Raw genomic sequence first — 7,784 nt, 5'->3', positions numbered from 1 at the left:
CAAAATAAAAGCAAGCAGGTAACACACACACACACACACACACACACACACACACACACTAAAGCTGCCACGATTCGTATGGTGAGCTTCCTTCGGGGATTCGGAAGGCACGAGGAGAACGACCCCGGAGGCCTTTTCCTGCATGTTGTTGGGTCACATGCTCGCGCCTTCCCATGGACCTGAGATTTGTGGGTGTTGGGACGCCCGACCCCTGCCCCTCACTAGGGATGCAGTGCAGCGCAGGTGTGTCTCGTGAAGAGAGAAGTGAAGTTTCATTATGACGATTTTGCGTGGCACCTGCTTTTTCATGCATGGCATTCGCAACCCGCAGACTGGCGAAGGGAGCCCCCACAGAGCGTGCGTGCGACATTCCAACGTGCTGCGCAGAAGACAGAGGGGCCGAAGCAAAGAGGCCAGCCCTCCTCAGGGGCACAGCTCCTCTCCTACTCCCTGCGCTCAGGCACGTGCCGGAGCAGCCACACAGATCAGCTCTTCGGCTGCCCTTCCCTGCAAAGCCCCAAAGCCTGAGAGATGGAGGCGGCATCGCAGCCTCTCCCTTGAATGGCCCCGGTTCTAACCTGGAGCATCAGCATTAAGATAACCTGAGTCAGTAGAGGAGCATTTCCTCCCACGGAGCGAGTTATAGTCAGGGTCAGGCCCCCTCCCACGAGGCTGGGACAAATCCCTCATTACTTTTTAGGGTAAAAAGATATATCTCATAATTTTTAAAAAAAAGCCTCCTTAGGTTCTTTTAATTCCTCTTAAATATATTGAAAACTATAAGTACTGACAATTAAAAGCCAACATGAGAGAAGCGGTCCCTATGCTGCTGTATGCATACACTAACTGAAAAAAGTTAGAAGTTTTTGCTAGATCCTAAGTGAGATGAGATAATGTGTTTGGAGAACTATACAGTCACATACACGTAAACCCACACGCATTCCTCGGCATCTCTTAAATATATTGAAAACTATAAGTACTGACAATTACAAGCCAACATGAGAGAAGCGGTCCCCATGCTGCTGTATGCATACACTAACTGAAAAAAGTTACAAGTTTTTGCTAGATCCTAAGTGAGATGAGGGAATGTGTTCGGAGAACTATACGGTCACATACATGTAAACACACACCTTCTGTTCGTGTGGTCTGGGTGGGCAGGGCTGAATGATATTCAACCGAGGATTTATATCCTGAATAAATAAACAGTACCCACGTATCAATAAGAAAAAGACAACCCCATAAAACAGTAAGTGGGCAAAAGCCCTGAACAGGTCTTCACACACGAGTCTATAAAATAGCGGATAATCACATTGGACACCAGAGGAATGCAACTTAAAACCACAGCGAGGCAAGGAAGCCCGTGAAGAACATGTGAATAGCATGTGAATAGCATGTGTCGGCGTGGCTCGTGGCTGCGGGTGCAGGGCCTGAGAACTAAGGCTGATGCGGAGCAGGCGGAGCTTCTGATGCAGAAAGCCCTGGTTCCTGAGCTCATGCTGATAGCACAGGTCTATCACCTGCCCCAGGAAAACAGGTGGGTGGATGGATGGATAGATAGATAGATAAACAGATAGACAGACAGACAGATAGACAGACAGCCTTCTGCTTCAAGTCCTGCCGGGTCAGGGTTTTTGTCCACTGCAGCTGAACACACAGCCCTGACTTCCTGGGAGATGCGGACCAGGGACCGTGTCCTGGAAACGTCTGCCCGGGCCTGGTTCCCTCCACACAAAGCCTCCGTTCTTAGGTCCCCGGACATCTGTAGCTCATCGCTGCCGCGCGGACTTAACCCTCGAGTGGCAAATTAAGTTGTAATGCACTTGCCCTCCTTCCCCGCTCACGGTCATTCACAGATTTCCTGGACAACCCGCAGGACCTTACAAACACGAGAGTGGGAAGTGTAGGAGGAAAAATTGAGACTAGGAAAAAAGGCAGAACTTACTGTCACCCATAGATAATAGGCGTAACTTTCAGGTTTGCAGAAACTTCCTGTCCTTCCTTAAAGCCTAAAAGAACGTGTATAAGAACATAAGAACACACACACACACACACACACACACACACACACACACACCGTGTCCCACTCAGAGCTATAGGCCCAGTAGCCTGCGGGGGAGATCAGCTACAGGGAGTGGTCGGGGCACGTAGAGTTCTGCAGACTCGAGGCCGGGGTTTAGGTCTCGGCCGTGTGATCCTGGACAAGGATTGAACTTCTTTGTGCTTCAGTTTCCTCATGGGACCCACACGATGCAGCGTAATAACTGTGCCCACCTCCAGGGGTGGTTGTGAGGAACGAGTGAATCCAGGCATGACCAGCTTTTAAAATAGTACTCGGCGTATATGAACATAAGCACGACCTAGGATGAATACCAAGGCAGCCAGTACTGGCTGAGTGAAGTATCCATCGCCATCGCTTTAACAGGCAAGCAGAACCAGGCGCACAGAGAGGGGAGGGAATCTGGCCCCAGAGTTTTAGGGAGAGGAGAAAAGCTTTAACAGGCAAGCAGAACCAGGCGCACAGAGAGGGAAGGGACTCTGGCCCCAGAGTGTTAGGGGAGGAGCCGGCTGCCACTCCCTCCTGAAGCACAATCCTAGAGGCACTTCCCGATGGATGGTCGGCACCTCGCTCTCTCTGTGGTGGAGGGTCTGGAGGCGGGCTGAGTGAAGTATCCATTGCCATCGCTTTAACAGGCAAGCAGAACCAGGCGCACAGAGAGGGGAGGGAATCTGGCCCCAGAGTTTTAGGGAGAGGAGAAAACCCTAAAAACGATGGCTGAACTACCAAAAGGGGGTCATTATTTTCTTAGACACAGGACGTGACCTGGGCATAGGCCACAGCCTGATAGTAACCAGCGGGTTCCCCTGAGCCCTGCGAGTCCCGAAAGCCCGCAAGGCAGACCCTGCTCCCTGGAGACCCCACGAGGGGAGCCCACAGTGGGCCCAGGGGCATATTGACCAGCCAACCGCGGGGAGCGCATCCAGATTTATCATCTCCCGCAGTAAAAGTTGACCCCAATTTAACCTCTATTAATATTTATTCCTCGGGTCAATACATCTAGAATTTGTCTTAGCAGAAGTCAATATCCGCTGAATTCCGCCTTCTTAGGGGGCAAAGAAAAAAGGGAACTGTAATTGGAGAGAGTTAAAAATACAACAGTGAAGCCACATGCGAAGTTCCCAGAAGGAAAACACACACACACACACACACACACCTGCTTTTAAAACACATGCATATTCAACCCCAAACATAAACTGACCTGGTTCTCCAATGAGGATCCCTGGTGGGAGGAGATGAAGATCGCCAACTGGGAGGAAACGGGGTGGGGGCCCACGACGCTGGGCTCTCATTTCAGTCCTCGGAGCCTGTCTTCCTATTTGGGGAAAAAAAAAAGAAAAAAGCTCTGTATGTCTATCTATATTGTTCATTATTATACAGTCTCCCCCCAAATCTCAGCTTTCCTTTTCTCCTGGGGAGCCATCTTTCCTTTGCACACATTGTGCTCATCTGCCTGGGAAAAAATGGAATGCTATCACTCGATTATATTTTAAGGAAAACCTAACATTTGCTATGAAGGGCTGACATAGGAAACTAGCGAATGCCCACCCCCCACCATCTTCCTCAGGTGGCATTTGTGCTCTCATGATGCTCTGTGTGGGAGGGACGGCCAGATGTCAACCACCATGTGTCCCTCCTGCCTACCCACAGACTAGCCCTACCTGCTTCCCCCGTACCCCCTCTTACTATCTGTCTTCTCTCCTGGAGAGTGAGCGCCAGGCCCCTGCGGCCACCCTTTCTCCTGCTCCTCGCTGTGCCCCGTGTTACCCGTGTTTTGCTACCTAATTCCTACTCAGCCCATTGCCGAGAAACGCCGTGGGATCAGGCAGATAACGGGGGGGAGGGGGGGGAGGGTGTGCTTCCCGAGGATTCTTTCTAAATCAGCCTCCCCCTCACCCACTGTCCCATCATTCTTTGTGTTTTTTTTTTTAAATATATTTTTATTGACTTCAGAGAGGAAGGGAGAGGGAGAGAGAAACATCTATGATGAGAGACAATCATGGATCAGCTGCTTCCTGCACGTCCCATATTGGGGATCAAGCCCGCAGCCCAGGCATGCGCCCCTGATTGGGAATCAAACCGTGACCTCCTGGTTCATAGGTCGACGCTCAACCACTGAGCCACACGGGCCGGGCTCATTTGCCTTTTTTGACCTCTCCCAATACCATAAGAGGGGCGTGCCCGGGATAGCCCATTGGTCCCGGGAGAGGGTGAGAGATGTTCAGCAGGCTACCCGCAGCCCCACAGCTTGCATCAGCTGACTCCCGGGCGTGAGAAATCATTGGTGATGGTTGATCGAAGCACTGAGGGTTGGGGTAGTTTATGACACCGCGACACGACTGCTCTAATAAAGAAGACGAACAACAGTGGTGACCCCGCTTCGGCCGACCTGGACCACCCACATCTAGGTCACCGGAGATGAAGCAGGCAGCTCTGGAATTGCAATGTTCAGATCCCGGGTTTTCCACTAGTGGGTGTCATGAGGGCCTGGATCAGGAGGCGACAGGGAGTGTCGGAGAGAAGTGTCACCCTCCTCTCCTTCCCGTCTCCTTCCACATCTTCTCCACACACACACCCAGATGCCTTGTGGGTACATCTCACGCGAGCTGGACCCGAAACCGAGGTCAGAGATGGAGCCTGCATCACGCGTGGCAGAAATCAGGGTTTTCCCGTCAAGCGACTGAAGGACGACAAGCGGCTCTTTGCTGTTTGCGCTTGTCCTTGCGTTTCCGCCATTTATGAGCTAATTGGACAGACGCGTACTCATCGTTTGGAATGAACTTGTAGAGGATGGTGTGACTGTCTCCCCCCAGGCCTCAGAACAGCGCTTCCTAGATGTGTGGTCGTGGTTTTGTTTTTTTTAATCATCGAAAATGTTTATCTTCCCCGAGGCTTTAACACCAAAGGCTTGGCATCCCACAGCAGCCGGCAGAAAGCCGTCCTAAATGCACTATGAACTGGAGAGGCAGGAAAGCAGGTCACAGGAAAATGCTCAGTCTGTTTTATCCACCTCGTCACTGGTATCTGCTCAGATCTTCTTCTCCAGCATTTGTTTTTCAAACACTGAGACTATCAGCGCGTATGTGTTTAATTTGCATTTTGGAATCTCCTTTTTGTTTTGTTCTTAGTGAATTTTAAAAAATATTTCTGGCTCCCATTTCAACTGGTGACATTTAAGAATATTAGGACATTTTACATTAAGTAATGTTGCTATGAGGATGGTAGTTTTTGAAAATGTTTTTCTGATTTTTGTTTTGTTTTGTTTTGTTTTGTTCAAGAGGCAGGACTTTAGGAACAAAGCCACCCAACAATAGGAGGTTAGAGCAAAACCCAGCCTGGTGGCCGAGGGGCAGCGTCTCTCAGAAAGTGAATGGAGAGGTGTGGGAGGGACGGCCAGATGTCAACCACCATGTGTCCCTCCTGTGGATGGAGAGGTTGGAAGGGCCTGGAAAGCATGGCGGAGGAAAGGCCCCTTTGGGGAGAGTGTGTGATGGAAATAGTTCCCAAACTCTCACACACCACGCATGTGCAGGGGAGTTCTTTTCTGAGAGTTGTGCCAAAAGCCCTGGGCTTGGCTTTTATTGGCTTGTTTTAGGTCACATGACCATCCTTGACCCAATCAGAACCAGTCAAGAGGATGGATTACTCTGATTGGCCAATCTGAAGCCTCATGCTCTTTCCTAGAGGCAAGGAGAGGCCAACCCTGTTTGAATGACAGAGCGAGAGAGGGGTGAGGTCGTTGGTTCAGGCAGAGTAACACACACAGGCAGCGTACTGATTTGCAGCACGAAGCCAAGCTGCGAGGTGCATGCAAGATAGGCTGAACGCCAGTCCCATCGCAGACACGTGAGTGAGAAGTGAAGCTCGTTGCTATTGAGATTTTGTGGCTGTTTGTTACGCAGCACTAGCTGACAAGGAAGCCTTCTCTCTCAACTCTGGCTGCGAGGGAGGAAGGAAGGAATGAGGACACACCTGATTATTTCCACCTCATAGTTGCACTTACTGGGACGTTATTCATCGCCCTTCTCATTTGTCAGCCTGAACACCATCCTCGAAGCAAGTAAAAAATGATTTCTAATTCCGTTGAGTAATTTCTCACTATAATCCCCCCATATTAAGTTTTACTTTTATTGTTTCTATGAACTCCCCCCAAGCTCTAAGAGTTCATAGTTCGTGCCCTGAAGTATTTAACATGAAGCGTGATGCTATAAACAATCCACGGCTTCGAGCATCTTCCACACGAAGTTATAATCCCATTATTATGGCTACTCTTAGGCATTTACAAATTTGCCTTTAGATGGGGATTTATTGGGGGTTTCAGCTGCTCGGTGATGGAGCTAAATTAATGTCTTTACAAGGACCAGTGCGTTAATACGACCTTCTGTGTCCTAGAGACCCTGGTGGTGTCAGCGTGGACAGCTGGTTCCCCACAGACAGTAACTTCTCTTTTACATGGAGGGACAGGGCTGTTTTCATGTTTCTTTTTATTTTAAACTAGAGGCCCGATGCACGAAATTCGTGCAAGAGTAGGCCTTCCTTTCCCCGGCTGCCGGCACCGGCTTCCCTCTGGCACCCGGGACCCGGGCTTCCCTCTCAGCCCCAGCTTCATCCAGAGGTCGTCCAGAAGGACGTTCGGTCTAATTAGCATATTATGCTAATTATTATCATAGATTATTATCTTACAGGGCTTGAGGTTGCGGGGAAAGGATGACACTGATGCAGGCTTCCCACTTAGTCTGAGGTGCAGACGTTCAAAGGCGGCAGGAAGAGCAGCAGAGGCCTGGTCCCCAAGGGGCCGTGGCCTGGCCCCGAGGTGCTGGCCTGACAAGGTGGCCCCTTCCTTGGTGAACTCATTAGAGGGGCAGCCTAGTGGTCAGAGAGTGGACATCGGCGTCAACCCATGTGCGTTTGAATCCCAGCTCCCCTTGTGAGCTCCGGCGTTGAGAACATTTTTTTTTTTAAATCCTCACCCAAGGATATTTCCCCACTGATTTTTAGGGAGAGTGAGAGAGGGAGAGACAGAGAGAAACATCGATGTGAGAGAAACACATCGATTGGTTGCCTTCTGCATACGCCCCAACCAAGGCCTGGGCTGGGGAGGAGCCTGCAACGGAGGTACGTACCCTTGACCGGAATCAAAGCTGGGACCCTTCAGTCCACAGGCTGACACTCTACCCACTGAGCCACACCAGCCAGGGCCCATTTTCTCGATTTTAAATGCACAATCCATAACATGAAGTACATCCACAATGTCGTGCCACATCCACCACTATCTGATTCCAGACGGGATGGAACATGACCCCAGCAGGGATGGGATTCATGTCACGCGATTGACTGGAGTCAGCTTGGTTATAAAAAAATAACTTTATCTTCCCTCTGTGACAAGCACCCTGATATGTTCATAACAGCCAGATGCAATGTTGACTCAGCCGCCCTTTAAAGGTCACATGCCTTCCCTGTGCCATCAGAAGACACTCGGCCGGAGCCCCAGAGCGGCGCTGCCCGACCACAGAGACGCATCGGCTTGGCGCTGGCCCCATCGGCGGTGCGGTCAGGCCTTGGCGACACCCGGACGATGTAACTGGGGACCGACCTGCTTCTGAAGACCAGGTGAGGGCTCCCCGAGAACTCAGTGCCGAGTGCCCCTGGAAGGTGGTACCATGTTTGCTTTCCCTCCGTTATCCAACTTGTGCCCACACGTACACACACACACACACACACACACACA

The sequence above is a fragment of the Myotis brandtii genome, unplaced genomic scaffold, assembly GCF_000412655.1.
Source record: "Myotis brandtii unplaced genomic scaffold, ASM41265v1 scaffold633, whole genome shotgun sequence".
NCBI lineage: Eukaryota > Metazoa > Chordata > Mammalia > Chiroptera > Vespertilionidae > Myotis > Myotis brandtii.
Note: the sequence above shows the minus strand (reverse complement) of the source record.